Source organism: Dicentrarchus labrax, unplaced genomic scaffold, assembly GCF_905237075.1.
Source record: "Dicentrarchus labrax unplaced genomic scaffold, dlabrax2021, whole genome shotgun sequence".
In the NCBI taxonomy this organism is placed as follows: domain Eukaryota; kingdom Metazoa; phylum Chordata; class Actinopteri; family Moronidae; genus Dicentrarchus; species Dicentrarchus labrax.
This window is the reverse complement of record NW_026136713.1, coordinates 30602220-30623460: the sequence shown is the minus strand read 5'-3', so window position 1 is coordinate 30623460 and position 21241 is coordinate 30602220. Positions and strand designations below refer to the sequence as shown.

The 21241-nt window shown below is 39.7% G+C and overlaps 1 protein-coding gene across 1 annotated transcript in view; it reads right to left on the bottom strand.

The window, feature by feature from the left end:
• The window catches only part of pdgfc (platelet derived growth factor c), a 44859-nt gene that overhangs the window by 21717 nt on the left and 1901 nt on the right, over window positions 1-21241 (bottom strand). The gene's annotated exons all lie outside the window — the stretch shown is intronic.

The following is a 21241-nucleotide window of genomic DNA, read 5'->3' as shown; positions in this document are numbered from 1 at the left end:
AAATCATAATAGGATTAATAGGATTCAGTACAGTAGTATGTACATATCAGCACAGCCCAAAGCGATCACACAGTACAGTGGATACAGTGCACACAACCAAACCTCCACCCCCTCACACACTCTCACAAAGCCCATGCACACATACATACGTGCATGCATACCCAGATGCATTAATAAATGTTAGATGCCTTCGAGCCAAGATTAACTAACGAGAGTAGCCCCTTTGTCCAGACTGCTGCTGCATGTTTCCCATAAAAAAAAGAGCAGGAGGAATGAAAACCATTCATTCTGGCTTCTGTTAGGCTCACTAAATCCATCTTTCTTCACATGATATCATTACAGTGTCTCACTACATTGGCCTTCAGCTTTGGAGTTTATCTGGTGGTCATACTGCATGATATAGTGTAGTGGACAAAACGTTGCCTTTCTTCTGAAAAACTAGGAACATTTAGGCCACACCACTATTCAGCCCTGAGAGAGAGGCAATTTAAGCAATAAATATTTCTGCCTCCCTTAAAAATACGAGGTCAGACAAGACACTTTTAAAGGGGGACAGCCATTATTTACCATTTCTATAGGTCCTGACTAAAATTAAACACACAGAAATTGTGTTAAATTCTGAGACCAAGTCTCATAAGTCTGGCCAAGTCATATTAGTATGGACTACACTCCCATGGAGGTTGTCATTTTCTGTAAGTCGGCTAAATTGTTATTTTCAAACATTATGAGCTAAAGATTGTTCCAGTACTACACCATGTTCTCCCAGCAGGCTCATGCATCATGGATAACCATTCACGACAGCTATTTCCTGTCCGGTAATCGACAGCCGAGTCACTGTGACACTAAATCCAAATTGTTTTTAATTTCAGCCCTGTTAGCCGCTGATCAAAATGAATGTGGGGCCCTGAGCGACAGAGTTGAAGCAGCTTTGGTCAGGTGATGAAACTGTACCCAACAAAGAATTCTCTTTTTTCAATGCATGCGTTTCAGGCTCGATGCAATCACTCTCACATCTGTTGCTTATTAAGGCGGTGCAGCGGTTACTACAGGTGCAGTAAATTCCCGACCCTGCTTAGGATATTTATTGCTTTTGGGTTTACAGTCGGTCGGGCAAAAAAGGGGCTGAAACACGCCATGGGAATCTTTCATACCATTAAACAATAATTTGGCTGCGTGGGAGCCTTGTGTAGTGATTTAATCTGCCAGGCACATGCCCCTGTGTGTTGGGCTGAAGAGGAAGCAGGTTTGACAGGTCTGACGCCCAGATTGCCTGCAGAGGTCACTGAATAAGGGCGGAAAAGATAGCAGGAGCTGGTGATATAGATAACTCATTAAAACACAAACACAACCTAATGATTGTTGAAGTGCTAACTCTATAAGTCCTTGTAAATAATCATTTATTCAGTCCAGGTATTATATAATAATTTAATGTGATCCAATATGAGATGTCTTTACTAATATGTGTGTTTGACACTATATATATTTGTATACAATGTGTGTGTACATTGTGTGTGTTTAATAACAGTATAGTTTAAAATAAAATTATTTTGTTTAAATCAATAGTATGATTGACAGCAACAGCATAGTAGCATAATCGTTCTCATCTCCACATGACTAGTAAAGTGTTTAGAGACCATCTCATGGTAGAAATTTCACAGATTATATTGATCACTGTGTCCACCAACAATTGTGAATACTGTCTGATCTGCTGAAGCACCCTTTGTATTAGGCAAATGTGTCATGAAATTTAGAGTAACACAACTACTAAAAATGCAAAATGTGTAGATGCAGTTGGGCCATAAACCTCTAGGGGGCTCACCAACACTAACTGTCCCACAATTGCAACAAAACCACAATGGCTCTACAGCACATAATGTAGTCACAGTATGAATACTGTCCATTGAATAACATTTACTTATGTTTTTTAAAAATAGATTTACATTTTGGGGGTTTCCCAACCCTTTAGTTCTAGGATTTGTACCATTACAAAACAAACTTTTTCAACCTGTTTCACCTCAAAAGAGAAGAAATAGGTGTGTATGATGCAGGAGGACAGTCTGTGTCCCTGTGTGATGGGATCCATGACAAATAGGTTACATCACTGGTCATGGAAGACATAAGAGCATGTCAGAAAGTTTACTGAAACTTGTGAAGCTCAATCAAGACAAAGACTAGCAGGTGTCTCAGACAAGCTGATTTACACATCACACTAATATTTGTGCATTTGGAGAGTAAAGCTCCTTCTCCTGCCTCATTCACTTTTTAAACCCCTTAAACTTCAAGTCCTGCCGTCAACAGGTGGACAGTTATGACCCATGAAAGCCCTTTAAGTGATGGGGTCAAAGTTCACAAGAAATGTAATCAGTCCCAGCACTGAAAGGACTGAACCCCTCGGTTTTGCCATGTCGTAACAGAATAATGTGATACTTTATTGATCCCTGCTAAGAAATGCTCAATTTCCATGCCCCTCTATCTACAGGGAGGCCAGAGCAGTGACTGTGGAGGGGGCAGGGTTGGTAATGACCTGCTCAGGAACACTTTAGCAGGGCAGATCATTTCCAGCAGGGGTGCTGCACTCAGAGGTCGCCTGACTGAAGGGTGGTCTCTCTCTCACTAACCAAAAGGTCAACCTGGCCAAGTGGGCAGGAGGGACATCTGTTGACACCTGCTGAAGAGGCAAAGCAAAACATCTGCAGATCATATTAGATGGCCCAACCTGATACCACTGGTTTGTGTGTGTGTGGATTTGTGTGTACACATGCATGTGTATGTATACACTGGCATATTATCTTTCCCACACATCTCTAGTGAGTATAGTGTTTATATTTTTATATTTGGCTGTAATGAGAAATGATCAAGGAATTAAGGGATCTCAATCTCCTATTATTTCATAGCATATAAAACAGATTGGGACTGTACTTGTATATTTACTGCTAAAACAGTATGCAATGAAGCTTACAACAAATTGTAATCGTAATAGGATATAGTGGGAACATGGGAAAAGTTCTTGTTATCGTGAAACAAGTTTTAACTAATCTCATCTAATAAAAAGGTCTTGATATTTATGGTTCAAAATCTGTAAAAACAACAACACAAACAAACAAACAAACAATCAAACAAACTTTAATCACAGTTGCTAGAAAACAATTAAAACACAAACCAACATCCATTTCATTCTTCCGTAAAAATAATCTGAGTTGAATAACATAAGAAGCCCTCAAGCCCAAGAAGGTTTTAACTTCCATAACTGCTATGAAATGTATGCTACCCTTAAAGCAATGCACAAAGTGTTATCTGAGAAGTGATTACAAATTGTGATAAGGTTTTATAAAGCCACAGCTGCAGGCTGTTAATGATAGTGAATGCACAGTAGTGTGCAAGCACATGTGATGCTGTGTGAAAAGCAGACACACCAAAGCTAAACTGAAGTCTTTCAACCCCTCAGGCTTCGGCCTGTCCAGCAGAGCCATTGAAACTCGTCGCTATACAACAGCTTCTCCTCAGGTTACAATGGTTCCCCCACCCCTGAATGATTTCTTGGAGCCTCTAATTAGTGCCCACACTTGTGTTTGGCATCCAGAAAAAGGAAGATTGAGTGTCAGTCTTTTCACTACAGCCGTCTATTAGTTGACCCTCTGGTGTTCTGTGTCTGAGCCCCTGAGCCTGGATTTAGACATGATATCAGCACCAAACTCAGCCATTAAATGGAGAACAAACCAATCCAACTTATTATTAACTTGCTATTATTATTATGCGTATAGTGTGTAGATGTTACACACTGGCCTTTTTAAATTATTACTTTTTTAAATAAATATATATCATTTGTTACTCTCAATTGCCTATGCCTGTATACGAGGCAAAAACTCTGGTAGCATTGACATTGATTTGTTTTTAATTTAAAATACAAAAAATGGATAGCTACCAGATAAAAAGAAAATGGTGGCACCAATAGAAACCTCCAGAGGCAAAGACGTCACACTGCAACTCAAAATGATTATGCTCCAGGACATACGGTGCAAAAACACAACACAAGGTCTTTAGTTTCTAGAGTAATATTTGAAGTGAGCTGTTATGTTTTGCTGTATGTTCAGTTGGGGCACACCACCAAAATTGAATAGGCCCATATTATACCCTTCCACCAAGTTTCATGAAAATAGGGCCAGAAGGTTTTCTGCAATCCTGCCGACAAACAAACAAACAAACAAACAAACAAACAAACAAACAAACAAACAAACAAACAGCACCTTGGCAGAGGTAATAACAAAGAAAACAAGGAGAGTGTAAAACAGAGAACCAAAACAGTTGTTAAAGCCTTCAATAAAAAGAGTCTTATATGCACAGACTTCCTGTTTGTTTGAGTGTAGGTCCACACAAGTTACAACAGTGTACCAGCCCGTCTGTCTCTGTTTATCTCTTGAAATTACAATGAAGGCCTGTTCCTTCAGTAATGAAGGGTGTCCCATATCAAACTCAATTTACAGTTGTTAAACTCAGAATCAGTATCAAAGTTAATTACTGTTAAGTGGGTGGACTGATAGTTGAGCACAAAAAGAAAGTAAAACGGCTGTGAGATGTTTCTCACAAACAGTGGGACACGGGCCTAAACTCCCCTTCTGGCTGGAAACCATGCCGTTGACAGATGAACCACGTCTTTTTTAAACTTCTCTCCACAGCTGTGGACAGCAGCTCCAGGCTGCTTTGTAGTCACATCTGTGAGCTGGACAGCTGGATGTTTGGAGAAAATTACAGTTTGATCTGTGGCGAGCCAGATTGGAAGACAGCTTTGCCGTACCAGATCCAGACACTGCGATTAAGACTGATCAAAGATGCAGGTTTTGGAATGAACGTAGCTGAGAGGATTGATAGCTGATCACAATCCACTTTGTAGCTCCCTGGCTCCAGGACAACAACACTCAAATTTGCAATGAACAGCTTGGAAGAGGTCAATAATGTTTTCAACTAATGATTTCTAAATTGATCTGGGACCGCACATATCTGCACTGGAATCTCAGTAAAGCTTAGGTTGCAACTTGGATAACGGCCAAATTCACACACTGAGTGAGTTTGTCTTCACACATCTTCCTCATCTTCCTTGTCCCATTACTTTAATCTTATCTTAAATCATGAAAATCCAAGTAACATACACTTCCCAGTGTCCTTGCTCTTAAAAACTTAGAGCATTATAGCCACTAAGTAATAGCCCTCAAAACACAACAGCTGTCTAGAATTCAGAAAAATCATACAATTTACATAGCAAATGTAACCTCTGAACAACCCTTTAAGAAGCTACGAGCAATGCAAGCAAATCTGGATAAAGCCTTAAAATGTCTGATGAGATTTTCAGCTGTGGCAAATTAAATGATTAATCTGAAGCAGCAGAGAAGGAGACAAGTAAAAGAACATTTTAATTGTGGCAGTTTAAGAATAAAAGTCTTTGGTCTCTGGCTCTGCCTACAGATACAGATTGATTTCTTTAAGCGGGTTGCCCTGGATCTCTAATTACTGCCACCCCACCAAGCCTTCCTAACCTTTTTGCCCAGCTGTCTAGAGAAGAGGAGCCGCAGTGCAGAACCCTGGGTAATGAAAGTATATTCCTTTCAACCTCTATTTACCAAGGGAGGGTTTGCTGAGCACAACTGCTCTTTTCCTGTAACATCCTGCTTTGGCGCACACAGATACAGGCCTGTTGCTACCCACTACTGCTTTGGTCAAAAGCACTGTGACAGCAGTTGTTGAAAGAGGTGAGGAGTGTGTCTAATTTTCTGCCCAAAAATTCACACAGGATTCAAACTGATGACTCCATGGTCAAAAGCTTGCGTTGCTAATAATTCAGTCACCCACCAACCCACTCTCCTGCTTTCAATGCCTAAACAAAGTGCATGCCCTCCAAACTCCAGAGAACAATGTCTGTGCATCCATCCCAGCACAACATTTTACCTAAGGGCTGGCTTTACTAAACCAAGCAAGTTTATACCTGGATCCTCAGAGTTGACATGAATAGCAATTTGAGGATTAGAAAATGGGAAAATTGATGTTTCTGAGGGGAAACGTCTGTAGGCGAGGGCAGTGACTTAGTGTCTGCAGGTTAATTCCCTTAAGAGGGGAATACAATTATTGTATAATTGCAATGCTGCTTACAGAGCAGCTCTCTATGGATCTATTCATCCAAGGATTTCCAAAGGATTTGTATTTCAATCATTATGAGCACTGTTTAAAGAAATGCACTGGAGTGTATACAAGTTTTGGAAAGCAACAGAAAAACTTGATTAAAAAAATGTGTGAAATTTTCAAATGGGATGCCATAGAATAGTATCACAAATAATATCAGTGTAGAAACAGTAGGGTAAAAAGGCAAACAGGGCATTGGATATTGGTTAACGTAAAATATTCTTGATTTCAAGATTGGTCATAATGTCAACAATTCCTGGCTCCATAAATAAGTGCCTTAATCTGTAATTAAGAGTGGGTCATCATTTTCCTAAAAACTAGTTAGCTACTTAGCCACATTGATAAATCAGAAAAATGTCCACAAGTGTGATTAAGATTGTCGCAAATCAATGATCAGTGTGAACCTCTACTGCAACTTTTGGAATAACTTACGTTAAATTACATTGATGGGACGGATTTGCCTCTCCTTGTTGACTGGTTAGGGAAAAGCAAACAGAGAACACTCACTGTCATTGTTATCCTGGTTACATAGACTCAGACACATGCTTTAAAAACATTTTGGCAAATAAAAAGCATTAAAAAAGAGGTTGTCCAAATACAGATCGAATGGCAGACGGACCACTAAGGGATCCGTTCTGGCAGGGGCAATGAGTACAAGTCAACTGTACAGTTTAAGGGGACTGTCAGCCGCGTACGAGCAGCGGAAGGGTAGCAGACACAGAGTGGTTATTTTGGATTGCAGGCTAGGTCCTTGCAAATTATTAAAGCAAGATTATCATTTGAAACAAGTCTGCTCCGACACCTCCAGCAACTTAAAAAAAAAACCTGCATCTGTAAATGAAAATGGAAAGTGATTATGATTTACTCATATCTCGTAAACCCAGTGGCATGTTATTTAATCAGTTGTTCTCTACAACAGGTGTAGTATTTGTTACTCATTAAAATACTCTCTCTTTTTGCCCGGGTAGAATTTTATTTCTTAAAAACTTGCTTGACCTTCAGTCCCCTTTGCATCCAACCACAAACAAGTCACCCTGACTAATATCTGCTGAGGGCTGCTGTGATGTCACCAAACTCAGTGGGTCTCATTTTAATGTGCTAGTTTGGGGAATGGTTTGAGAAATGACAAATAAATGGAGATGCTAAGCACTTAGCAGCCAGTTTGCCTTTTTGATGAGTCTACACAGATCATTAAGCCTCTGACTGTCCATCGTTTGACAAAAGGCCTCCCAGCACTCCTCTCCGACTCTCTCTAACTGCTCATAAAAAAAGGCTTTTCAATCATCTGTGTCCATTTGCCTCTAAACATAACTCTGCCATTTGATGCAGTTGTTATCAGAAAAACATAAACAAGTAATGGTTGCACACAGCCAGCCGCTAAAAGCCTAATTTTATCTTTGGAAACAATGAATATTCATGAAGCTGCGTTTAAGGAACAATAGCCGTGTAATTACTTCCTGAGATAAATTGTTACAAAACAGATGCCTTTCTCTCTAGTGTTTGCAGAAAGTGAATATGTACAACTTCACAATGCATTTCCTGAACTAAGCAATGATGAGCTGTGGCCTAAGCAGCAACCAATAATTTACATGTACATGAGCTGCAGAGTTAGTTTCTATTAAATCACAAATGTGTTAGTGAATTAGTGGGAAAGGTTGTTCTACATTAGACCACCAAGACTGAATATTTATTTACCTATGATACAAGTCAGTATTGTACCTGAAAGTTTTTCTAATCAATATTTGATGACAATAAATCAAATTACTATGTGTTTTACTATGTCACTTGTAGTGACCAACTATCACCCGACTGCTGTTCCCTTCTGTACTACTGTACAAAGTGCTTAAGCGTATTTCAGCTTCTTGTTTTAAATCTACAACCCTCAGTTGTATTTTTTTGGTTCAGGTACACCACTCTCATAACCCTTGCTTTCAGCAGGAAGCTGTTCTGAGTGAATACGCTCCAGTAAAGTGAATGCACCAGACAGTTAACAGACACAGGTAACAACTAGCTGGTGAACATGGTGGAACATCTTGCAGCTAAAGACAGATTTTTACCTCATGAGTTGATGGAGAACAAAACAGAGAGAAAAGGGGAGTGAATATTGGACTTGATTTGTTGTTTGTTGTTGCAGAAACACGACTCAAAATAACTGATAATCTTCTATGTAATTGCAGTAATCTATGCAATTATTGGATGTGTAAATACTGTTATACAACTTTATAAGGTCACAATATATCAATGTTGTGTCCTCCAGTGCATATTTAATTACTCTTTGATTGAGTGTTTGATTTCATCACACCAGTCACTATCAACAACAACATGCTAAATCATTAGTCATCAAATGTCCTATCTAGGATGCCTACTGTCAGTGCTGAGCAGTAGGCTAAGACATTAATGAGTAAAAGCACAGGTGACACCTTCACCTGCTATGACAAGCCAACATTTGAAAAAGATCAGTCAACTAATGCAATTAATAATGCTTCTTTGTTTGTACAATACCCATTATTACTCATGATTTAACAATTCATGATATAATTATATGATGACAACCCATAGTGTTATGAATACATGAGCTATTCATCTTACTTCTTCTATAGCAAAACTGGATGGAGTACTTTTAAAGGGTTATAGTCACAGCCCTGAAAGGAGGGTTCATCAGGTCATAACAACATATTATCTCAAACCCAGTTAATAATAACCCATATTTGGCAGTGCACAATCTCCTTTTTCATGTAGCCCAAAAGCAACTGTTTATCACATGGTGGTCTTTGATGCATCATCATTTGTTTGATTCTTTTAACTTTCAATTACTTTTTAGGCCATTTTATAATGGCAGCTAACTACATTTTTAATGACCATGTTTTAATGATGTAGGTCTACGTTATTGTGAATTCAAGTTGTAGCATGGTCTCATTATTTTAATTTGTATTTTTGAAAATACTTGGTTTTGAAATGTCCTAATATGCTTCAGTGCTCTCTTTGAAATGTAATGGCATGTAAAAAAGAAAATGCATGATATGTAGCTACAGAACTGGGTTTCAACTGCACTATTCTCATCATCAAAAATACCTTGTAAGAGCAGAGTGATGAATTCAAACACAGGCAGCAACAGAGTGGTGAAAAATGTTTCATGTCCACAGCATGCATGTAAACATGCCAATGATCTGCCCGAGAATATCAGTCACCACAAACATCCAATGCTGCAAACTATGCCAAAAAAAGCCAACTCAGTGACCTGCTTTAAATCTCAGTTAAGGCCTGTCAACAGGTGTGAAAGCAGACAAAGTGTTAAACAAACTTTGGCTGTCAAGGTAGAAAATGAAAGATAGATGCACGAAAGATCTGCCTTGTCAATGTAGTCTCATTAGTTGGCGTGGATCCTGGGCCATTTTAATGCTGTTGTATGTAAAAGCCCTAATTGGAGGCAGCTGGACAGATGCTGATATGATATGGAAGGAAAGGCAGGAGGAGGGGGGGGCTTAACACCTTTTGTACAAACTAGTTGGTAACCTGTCATACTCTTCTTGTAGAGTCTATCTTTCTCTTAGCATTCAGAAGGTGTCCCTTCGTGCTGTTATCACACAATCTTCCCTGTGAAGAAGCAGTGAGAAAAGTCTTGGAGAGACTTGAAGACATACAGTATAATGTTTAACATTCTGGTCAGACCGTTTCATTTAACTTCAAAGTGGTATTGTAGAGAGGAAACTGCATGTCTCTTCATATTATTTATTTAATCTGAGCAGTTATTGCATGCTATTGCAAGTTTTTGCACTTTTTTGAACTGTTGAGCGACTGTTTTTATATTTTATGTTTAACTCTCTGTAGATGGCTCAACAAGGTTTCTGTGGAGAACTGGATAAATCAACAGCAGTTATTTTCTGTGTACACTGATGCATTAGTGCAGCCCTAAGTGTTTAGCGCATGATTTAGGCCCCACTGAGGTAGATAAATCTAAAAACCACTTGCTTCTGCACTACAATGCAAGGCCATCAATTTTAGACTTATCCAAAGAGCATTTTTAAAAAGCACCACTTTCCGATGTGAAAGAAAGAAAAAAAACTGCATATGAGTTCATAACTGAGATTTTACACCAAACTACTGACAGAACAGACAAGACTGCAACCGCGTGTGTGACATACACACTAACATAGGGAAAATGTGCCAAGGTTGGAAACACAATGAAAACACTAATGAATAATGTTTTCCTTTTCCTAATGCCCATTACTGACTGGAGTGGCAAACTGCCCAGTTTATGTCATGTTAATTATCACCTGAACGGAAACACAAACTCACTCCGCACTCATTCCAGACCAAGAACGTTATCTTTAACTAGGTTCAAGATTAAAGGCCTCGAACTTCCATAACACAAGCTTTTTGACATTTGAAGACTTTCTTAGGGATTTACAGACACTCTCTTGTTTCTACTTGCTGGTCTCCAGCTGTAACACTACATTGTGTCACCTACAACACTAAATATACTTTTCTCACAATGGGCATTCCCACCTGTCAATCAAAAAATGTCAATGAAAGCTGCACTGTATGTAGTTGTACCAGGTTTAGGTCCATTGTATTTTGCATTCTGGCCTGCTGGCACAGCTTACTGGTAACACCAAAATGGAGTTTAGCCATAATCAAGGTTATTAGTTAAACCTGTGCTTTTCTTGCTATGACAAGTTCAAATGTCTACTGTAAGAATTGCCTGTTAGTTAGCTAAACCCTCTATGACTATTTGTTTCTAAACAGTCAAGTCAAAATCCATCCTACCTAGCAGTATGCTCCATACTTCCAGTGCCAATTGGCATATTTCACATTACTTCCAGTTCTAAGCTTATTTGACATCCTCTGATTACACCATCTATCCCTGTATGTAATTCCAGATCCTTTTTAAACTTGCCTGGGTTTTCACCACCTGACTGAATATGTCATATATTGTATGCCTCAACTGGTGCCGAGCCACTCAACATCTGGGCATTGAGCCCTCTCCTCTCCACACCTCTACACCAAGTGCTTAACCACAACCAGAATCCGATTCCTTTTTAATCATCAAGTACGATACTTTTACAGGCATTTAGCATGGCAGCGTGTGCAGAGACAAATCTGCTACTCATAGAATGCACTGGCACACAGTGCAAGGACTTGTAGAGAGAGTGTCGCTACTTCGGCAGTCAACTAGATGTCCAAGTAACAAGAGAACCAAATGTGAAAAATAACTGGGCATCACTGACTGACTTACTGGAAGAGTCGGCGTGTTTTGTTACGGAGCTGTTAAATGAATAAAGTGCACTCTTCCAGTAAATCTGTCAGTGTTGCCAAGTTGTTTTTTTTATTCGTACAAGGACAGCAGCTCCTCAGGCTGCAACAAAGTTACAGATTGCACATTGTATCTTATTCCACACAACAGCTTCCTCAATGAACAAGTGGGAGTCCAACAGAAAAGACCAAGCCAAGTGTCAGGATATTATGTATATGCCTGCTCTTAAAAAATAAGTTTGAAAAATCATTAAATGGGTATTAAAGTATGTCCTCATAATATTACATTAGAGTAAAATTCCAGATAACCAACAGTAAAAACTACATAGCGACATGGTATGAAGCTCTGGCTCCAAGACAAAACATTTTCCAGTACCACAGACAATCATGTATTGCAGAGGAGCTGGCTCGAGTAAGAGGTAATTTTACTGTTTTAAATGGAGATTGCTGCAGATCCTGTTCAGTGCGCAGACCGCTACACATAAACACACACACACAGTTGGCAAAATCATTCCAGTCAGTCATAAGACCTGATAGCTAATGTTCATTTTCATTCCATTTGGGCCGTAGAAATGGATACCCTCCCATGAGGACCGAAGTGTAAGCATGCCGTTGCAGAGCGTATCCAGTCTGCACCGAAAACCTATTTGTGCTTTGGGAAAAGCCATACATTCTCAAAATAGTATGTGTGATTGGGTTACCGTCTCTGTATGCCACTGACATAGTGTCGTATATCACATCTCACCATGTGCTAGGTGACATAATCCAGCCAGCATGGGACGGTGCTGCGCAAATGATTACTGGGACAGGTGTGTTTTTCATTTCCCCCCCTAAATGCATTGAGTCGGGATATTTCACATCTCCATTTAATAGCTTCTGGTTCTTTTCTCACTCTCCTCCAATGGCACATAAAGAAGACACAGTGGTGGTTTGATTTCCATTGGCATGCATGAATTATGAGTTTGTATTGTAAGTATTTTAGGTAATGGGCAATGAAAGCAGGAAAAATGTCTCCATATAAACTTTGGAGGGATGCGCCATGCATCACATGCTGCATGAGCAATACAAAAAAAAGGCAATTCTGTTAAGATTTACATTGATTATGCATGTTTAGCAAGCCAAACACGCCCAGTGTCCCAGAACCTAAAATACTGTACTGCAGAAAATACACATCTAACATTTACTTTAGTATTGGGTCTACAAAACTCCTTAAAAAACAATTCTGAGGGGGAACTGAAAGGTTATTATTAGTTGACGTAGCCCAGTCCTCTCTGGATAAGCTTTTTTCCTTTTCAGAGCTGAAGCTAGGGTGGGCGTATCGATCTAAATATCGATAGTATCGATACCAAGATGAGTAATGGTATCGGATCGATACTATCGTGATGAGATTGATACTGTTGCTGCAGTTTCTCTCTGAGTTCATGCGAGCACAGCGTCTCTCCAAGTCTGTCAGCGCCGCTCTCGTCACAGCGCAGAGCACAGCCAGGCACTCCTCTCCCGTCGGACGGAGCAGCTGGAAAGGAGCGCCGCAACGCACAACCCCCCCACCCCCCCCAGCCATCGGACGGACCAGCAGGGGTATCGGTATCGGTATTGGTATCGGCGATACTGACTGGTATCGTATCGGTATCTGATCGATACCAAATCTCGTGGTATCGCTCACCACTAGCTGAAGCACCATTGGACCAAGCACTAAAATAAATGACAAACTAGTACTGACTTTAAAAATACTAAATAAAGTCAAGTATGAACATGTAACTTGCTGTGGCCTACATAAAGGGCTGCTGGTTCATGTAAATATAATGTAGATATAACGTAAATATAACGAGATAACTGATATAAGGTCATCAGCTGGAAAAATGAATTTACTGGTGAGCTTACAAGTTACTGTTTTTGACATTTACTAGCAATTTATTCAAATCAATCATAGTGTGTGATTTCAATAGGGAATGTAATCGCACAAATCAAGAACAGTGCAGTGAGAAATAAACCAACATTTGACCTGACAAGCAAGTCGTAAATCCTTACAATCTGACTGAGCACAAACCTAAGCAGTAGTACACTGTAAGTCCATTCAGTAACTGTACAGAATACAAGTTGGGCCTCAGTCTACTCTAACACATTCTGTAAGTACAGCACACACTTTTTATGTGCACACTAATGTTTAGAAGTCAGTAAAATGCTGTAATTATAGTTGCATCCTCATTTTATCGTCAATTCATCTGCTTAAGCTAAACATTTATATCATATCACCACTGAGGCATCCAGTTTGTATTCTAAACTGTATGAGGCTTCTCACGCATCAGTAGCTCTCACTGCTGCTTTCTAAAATTAGCATCATTAATGAGGGTGCTTGATAACCATGAAATGTCTCTGCTGCATTTGATGAACGTAGTAGCTCGGTTTCACACATGCAGAACCCTTCATATTATAATGAAGGGGGAGGGAGGCATAAAGTGAAACCAGTTGAGTTTGTGTCTGCCAGAGTGATGGGTTTATAGACTGTGGCCTCTGACACAGTGTCGGTTTTGTTATCAAGCAATGCAGCTACCTTGTCGAGTGTAAAATATTAGAGAAATGCAACATGAAATAACAATTATTAAGTGATTTGTTGATTACATATCCATATCCATATCCTCATTTTCACAAATGAGGGTATACAATACACAATAATGACTTGATTGGTTATTTATTACGTTTCCTTTACCCCCTGATGTAGAGCTCATCAGGAATGATTTATTAAAATAGTGGCCAGCATGTAGATCATTATACACTCACACAATCTGAATTTATTCCCTATATAGACAGATAACCTTTCAAAATGACTGCATTTATATAGAACTCATTCACCCATTCAAACACACTCTGCAAGATGCTGGCCTGACCATTGGGAACAATTTGGGGTTCAGTGTCTTGTCCAAGGAGTCAAAATGAGCTGGGGGTAGAACCATTTTGTCTACCATTTGTGAAGTGTTACCATGAAACTCTCATTCTATCATAAAGCCACAGCTGTGGGATTCTTCAGCACTTGATCTGGGTCAAGCTCCTTGTCAGTCAACTGCAAGGTGATGCCCATGAAGAGCAGGGAATTGAAAAGTAGAGTCATTACAGGACACTTTGAAATACCTCTGTGATAGGAGGTGATGACATCTGCCAAGCTATGCAGACATGCCCTCCAGAGGCGGTATCCAAGGTCAACTCATCTCGCTGCCAAGATATTTAGTCCAGTGGAATTCCAGTTGCCATAAGACAACCAATACTCACAGGACAACTGAGGTCTGTATAAAACAGCCTCACACTGATCCACATGCTTTATCATTGGAAGCTTCTGTTTTAGAGGGAATCAGTTCTGTAACAAGATAAATAATCATGCTTGCCAACATTTACAGCAGATCAAACAATCTTTCAGAGCTCCTCTTTTCCTCTAGTTCTTTAGTATATACATTTGCTTGTCTTGACATGCAGTGCAAAATGCATATAAATTACCATTGTGTAACTCAGATTTTCTGTTTTTGAGCATGTCTGTTTTATTTTGTGTAAAGTTTCATGGCCCTGAAGCCCTTCAGAGCAGCTAAAAAAGTAAGCACACCTTCCTTTGTAGATATGTTGTTGACCCACAACAGCAACATGTCAGTGAGAGCAGTAAAACAGTAGGTCAGGACAACAATCAGCCCAGTAAAAAAAAACAAAGGCAGCTGAGGAAACGATGCTAACTCACAGTGAATGACAGGTATTTGCTCTGACAAGTAATCTTGACTTTAGGCAGACATACTCCAACCTTCATGTTTAGACTGCACCAGGCAGACACTTTCCTCTGCCTGTCAGAATCAATGTTAGCATTGGGACTATTTACAGCACCTTGTTTAGAAGTCTACATTTATATACTGTACATTCTTCTGCTCTGGGAGTCTCAGAGGCATTCACTTGGCTCACAATTGCTCATTTTCTTTTTGCTTTGTTTTATTCAGTCTGCTTTATGTGGCACTGCTTTGCTCTGTGCCAGATGGTCAGACCATAGCTACTTGACTCATTGTGCAGAAACAGCTGATAACATTCACCAAGTCCTTCCTCTAAGGAAGCTAAATTGCTTTTCAATTCAAGTAATTTCATTCAGTAGATAAGGAAAAAAACATGATAGAGATGTTATCTGTATTTATTTTGCTGGTGAGGAAATGTGATAATATAAAATCTTCAACTCCAAATGAAATGGTGACTTTCAGATCAAGCATTTGTAATGAAAATTTGACAAAACCAAACATTTGAATACTATTGCCAAGCAGTTGGTGCAACACAATCCTTATCTGCAAACTAGTAATATTTCAGAGAGTGGGTTTCTTATTGGAGGGCAGCCGATGGAGGCCGCACATTGAGACCACTGCAGAATCTGAACCGATAAGAAACACTGTGCCACATGAAAGATATTATTTAAAGACATTATTTATCCAGGCGATGTTTGCTGAGCATGAATGTGTTTTCTCACCAACACCCTGAATTCTATTCAGACAGTTACAGACACACCTGGGAGCTGCACGTACACCCACTGAACTTCTGATACTAGCCAACCATTCAGGTCAAGTGTCTTGCTTAAGGGCACTTCAGTAGTAGCTAAGATACGGTGTGCCTCATTCACATTTCCAAATAACAAAGAAAGAAAAGATTTTCTGGAATTTTTTCATCAAGCTTTTAATCTCAGTTTCTTGCACGTTTACTTGCTTCATAATTGAATCCTCTTACCCTCCCATAAATGGAGAGATAGTTCTTTAGCAGTTTAACTGTATCATCAACACCCTTTTGACCGTTATCTACTATCCAAATATTTGGAGCATTATCTCTCCCCCCTTTCCTGTCACTTTTCAGTTGTCACTGTCAATTAAAGGCAATAGAAGCGCAAAAAATATACAAAAACAAAGTTTTGAATTTCCACTAACAAAACAGACCTAAAACAAAAGTTCATATTGTAGATACTTCAGGTAGGCAAAAACACAAACACATGTTAACTGCTGGATGTGTGAACTGTTTGCTAACACATTCACAATATCGAATATATTTTTAATTTGTGTTTACAGTTTGTTGCACCGCCCCAAAGTGGCCAAATAATCTATCATTGTAGGTTTAAAGCACCATGCTCATCTACTTTTTGGAGACCAAGCTGGTACTGCTTTTTTGACTTCACTACACCATCACTGACCAAAGCATTGACTGTAAGCAAAGACAACTTCACTAACATCGATTGAGCAAGGCGCAGACAGACTTGGTGTCTGTGGAGAACATTTCTTCTCCAGTCGAGCTTAAACATGTGACCCAGATCCCTTGAAAACTCCCTTGGCTGCTTGAGGAAGCGGGGGAGACGGTGCTCTCGCTGCCTGAAATGACAAACAGCAGGCAGGCGGTGGCATGCTTTACTTGCCAAATACAGCACCCCACGTTCAAATAGTGCTGACAGGGAAAACATAGACACTGTTATCCAGGGTCTCCCTCTCTGGAGTGAGATGTTGAGGGGAAAAACTCCTCCCGCCACAAGACATAGACCTGCCTGTATTCAGTGGTCGAGGGTTTCTACTGCTGCTATCGTGGAAAAATCATTTAAATGCAGATATAGGGATTTTCTTTTACTTACTTACACTGGATGTTTACATGGAAACTGGTGTGTTTAGTGACTTTCAGGATTCGAGGGGCCTGTGAAACTAGTTAAAAATCAATTTTCTTTATTAAGAAAATAAGAAATCATTTAAACCATCCTGACAAACTATTTTCCTCTTATGTGGTTTCCATCTAACAATAGTGATATGTTCAGTGTAATTGTTGTCCTCTTTTCTCCCCGCTAAGTTCATTGAACATTCGAGCCGTCTATTTCCTTTGATGGTTTTAATTCAGCCAAGCATACCGGCTGCCATTGCACTGCCCACTACAATGATTAACTGCAGAGTGCTGCATTCATTCATTCAAGCATATCCATCAAAGTACAGCCTCTTCTAACTGGAAACAAGCTTTCCCAGGGAAGCAGGCTCAGGAAACATCTGACGTGTATTAAAGAATGAATGGAGATTCCAAGACGGGCTAGTTTTGTTTCACTGGTTTAAGAGGCGTATCGTGATTTCAAATTAAAACATAGAGTTAAGCACTATGGAAACAACTTAAAATAACATAGTGGAAACTTGAATACCAGCTGGCCATACTTGTAGCCGCCAGCAGAAGAGGCTTGCACCTACTGTATATAAATCCCTATGGTTGGTCTTGTCAGGACAGATTTGGTAACAACTGGCTGAGAATGAGGAAAAAAAGATTTTGATTGATTGATTGTGGGAAGAAGCAAATTCCATAATGCTCTGTCACTGCATTAGTTACTGAATGGATGGAACCTCAGCTCACTGTTAGTTGCACACCCAACACAATTTTAAGCTTTGTGATCAGATGGCTCTTATGAAAATGCTTATTGGGAGTTGTAGTTGACTTCTTCCATAAAGTCTATGTGCAGATATGAATGAACCAGATATTTTCTAATGCACTTGCTAATCTTCAGCCATTAAAACATGAGAGTTTTGTCCAAACCTTAAGCATACTTCAAGTATCAGTCAACTGACATTTTTGCTGACCCCTGAATGACCAAAAACTTCCCACTTTACTTCTTCACTTCACTCATTTTTAAGTGTGCTATCAACAACTGTTCTCAGCTGATGTATCCTACAACTCACATTACCCCTGAAACAGTCATGATTTCTAACAAGGCCACCCACTCTCTTTCCTGTTTTTTAAGTCCCCACTTTAAACTGCTTATTTGTCTGCATCATAATCTAATGAATGCACAATGCACCTCTGTATCTTCAACACTCCCTGTATGTATATATGTGGAAAACTGCACACGGTCCACATGGGCCTGTGACCCTTACAACCTCAGTCCTCCCCCTAATCTCGTAATCTTTAGCGGAACAGCAGCCTCTGTGATCACTGGCAGGTCTAACGTGTTGCATACCTTCCTTCAGTGGCGCTCAGGGGGGATATGTGGGAATATCTGCAGGTAATCCACATCTCCTACTAATATTTGCAGCCGGATTTTTCTAATAAGGCCTGGACCTGTGCTTATGGGTGGGCTAGGTGGGGGTGAAAACATGGCCTTTAGCAGGAAAGTGAGGGCCAGACCACTTAACTAAGAGAAGGGATATGAAGAGACCTCCCCTAAGATGACCTGTGTGATTGGGAAGCTGAAATGCATCTTCGGCTGGATGTGCAGTGTTATACAACTGGCGGCTCTGCCAGCAAATCACAGCCTAATGGAAAAAGGCATTGTAAACACTGTAGCATGAAGATAGGCCATCTCAGTGTAATGAAACAAGCTTATAGAGGCCGTTAGTTAATATGCTTGAAGACAAGGTGCAGCAATAGCTTTATTGTGATATGCCTGAGTCTATTTGCTTTAACGGCAATACCACTCTGTTAAATACAAAGACTTTAAATCCTGTAGTTTTATAACAAATCACAACTCTATTTCCTATGAAATACATTTATATACTAATACATTTATTTTCAAAATGCCTTGTGGTAGAAACTGGAATGCTGTTTGTGGTTCATATGCTGCATCACATTTAGGTTTAGGCAAGTAAAAAACAAACAAAAAGAAGAAGAAAGATTGTAGTTTTGGTTGAATATGGTGCCACCACATTCAAATCATGTTATGTTGATAAAAAAAAAAAACCTTAATCTGGTCGGCATTACATTGCTTACAAAACATATTTGGCAATGCAAATTAGTTGTATAGAAATGTCATTTTTAGGAAATGAAAACTGCATTAGCATATTATCAATCATCATGAAAGAATGAACCTGACAACATCCTCTGAAAAATAACACAGCCACCTTGCATGACATAGTAGGGTAAACAAAGGTGTTACCAATTATACTAATTTAGGTTGCATTCCATTCAGGTCCAACAGAGTCTGGCGGTCAGGGTGCTGCAACTTTGCATTTTGGATCGCTACACTAAATGGAATGACACTTTAATTAGTATCAGCTGTAACACCTGTCTTTACCCTATTCTTTCATGTTAAAATGGCTGCTGTGAAAAAGGTATTTTATGAAAGAAAGGAATTTTTCACAGACACCATTGTGGTAGTGGTGGTAGTGGGTACATATAATTGCTTTCAACCATACTTCATTTCTAAAACTAAATCCATATTGGTAGTGCAACTGCAGATGTCCTTTTTAGCAATGTTTTTTCTTAATAACCATGAAACCTTATAGCCATGTGGCAAACACATGAAAAGGACATGAGCTATACATGTTATTGTAACATAACCCTCAGTGGTGAAGGAAGGAAATGTACACATTATTTATGATCACAACACACTAAATTTACATTTCAGAGTTCATGCCCATTCTGTTAACCTTTTTGAAGCTTTTGTCCGAATCATTTATTGTGACAGGGGGTTACTTCTTACAGCACTGGCCCTCAATGGGAGACAGCCCCCTCTGATATCTTATGGAGTCATCAACAGCCGCTTGCCAAGTTTAATACGACTGGGGACTGTAACTCCCCAGGCAACTACTACTAAACATGCCAGACAGGTCTGGCTCCCTCCCCTCACTCAGATCGATATCAAATTGTCTCACAGACCATCAGCAATCAAGCACGCCAGAACGGTGAGCACTCAGACACTCCAGTCAAAGGTTACAGACAGCCTGGCCAGCATCGCCCTCAGCCAATGTGTGACCGCCGTTTTAAAGAGTTCTCTGACAGTTTAACATCTCTACACCCCACAGTTCCCCCTCCTCCTCATCCCCCTCCTTCATCCTTCTCCCTTCCCTCTCTCCTCCCTGTTGTTTTCCTTTCTCAGCCGTCCTGATTAAACCTGGAGATCCCGGCGGGAGGCTCTGATTTCCTAGCCCTGACTGTTACTGTAGTGAAGTCAGCACTGCATGTCCTCACAGAAAGCCAGTCAAACCCACTGGCTATAAACGACTGAGTAATGAATGAAGTTTGACCATTGAACATCTGCAGGATACAGGCATGTTGGTACTTCGAAGCGCAACCTGTGAGGTCCTGTTGTTCCTTTATGCTGTTATAAATCTCTGTTTATATGTCAGTGAAATGCATTTGTTTGAGTATTTATGGCACCTGCTTTTTAATAATTAATAAATAATGCATTATTGCTTTATAGATAAGTTAAAAGCCATTCATAAGAAACATTTTTTTGTTTTTAAGTTTGAAAAATCCTTCGAAACACCACTTTCTTTGTCTTTTCAGCTAACTCTTTAATTAATCAGGAACACTCAGAAGAGTTGTGGGACATCTGGACCAAAATCCATTTATGAACAACTTATTAACATGAACTTATATAGTGGTTGAATAGTCCAATGGATGGGTTTTCTGATGAATTTAAGAGTTAAAAGACAAAGTGTCATGTCTAAGGGTCGAAACTAAAAAGTTGTTTTTAAGAGGGGTTGTATGAGGTACTTATCCAGAGTCATCTACAGTAGATGGCAGTTAGCACAACCCCAATTTAGAGAAGCAGACAGGAGCACCAGCATGAAAGCTATACACAGCTGTGGATGAGGGCAGCAGAAAAAGGTATTTTAACCACCTATAAAAGGCCCATATAAAAAAGATGACAGCTTTAGAATATTTTTACTGCTTTACCTTGCTGTCAGACAGCCATTCTTGAAGGGATCTCATCTATACTCTTCTCAAAGCCACAAAACTGCTTTGACAAAACAGTAATTTTATTTAGCAGAACACAGGAGTTGCTGGTGCAGTGCTGCCCTGATTGAAAGGAGCACAGATTGATATAACAGCTTCAGTTTCCCAGCGTTAAAGGACTGTCTGGCGG